Genomic DNA, 475 nt, shown 5'->3' with positions numbered 1-475 from the left:
GGATATCCCCAAATTCGGGTCAAGGAGGATGACATTTAGAAAACGGCTTTCCGGACGAGATATGGACACTTCGAGTTTGTGGTCATGCCTTTCGGGCTCACGAACGCACCTGTGCTGTTTATACAACTGATGAACCGCGTGTTCATGGACTACCTGTTGGGGTTCCCTTCGGGTTCCTAGCATGCGATCTCATCGATCTAGGGTTTGGTTTCTAGGTTTCATGCAGCGGAAGGAAAGATCTAAACCTAGCCAAACGTCACACAAAAACCAATTGTGCAATAACCCGAACAATCGTGTATATCGTCGTGGGATTCGAATACTTACCTCGTTCTTTCAAGATCTGGAAGTATCAATCGATCCAGGGCCTGTTTTAATCACCAAGAGTTGAAAGCACAACTCCTCTACACGTATCCACACCGGCGGGATGAATTCCAACGCTTTGGAACGTATCTGCTAGGATTCGTGAAGAAAAAAA

This window comes from Tarenaya hassleriana, unplaced genomic scaffold (genome assembly GCF_000463585.1).
Source record: "Tarenaya hassleriana unplaced genomic scaffold, ASM46358v1 Cleome10, whole genome shotgun sequence".
In the NCBI taxonomy this organism is placed as follows: Eukaryota; Viridiplantae; Streptophyta; class Magnoliopsida; order Brassicales; family Cleomaceae; genus Tarenaya; species Tarenaya hassleriana.
The sequence above is the reverse complement of the archived record's forward strand: the minus strand, read 5'-3'. Positions refer to the sequence as shown.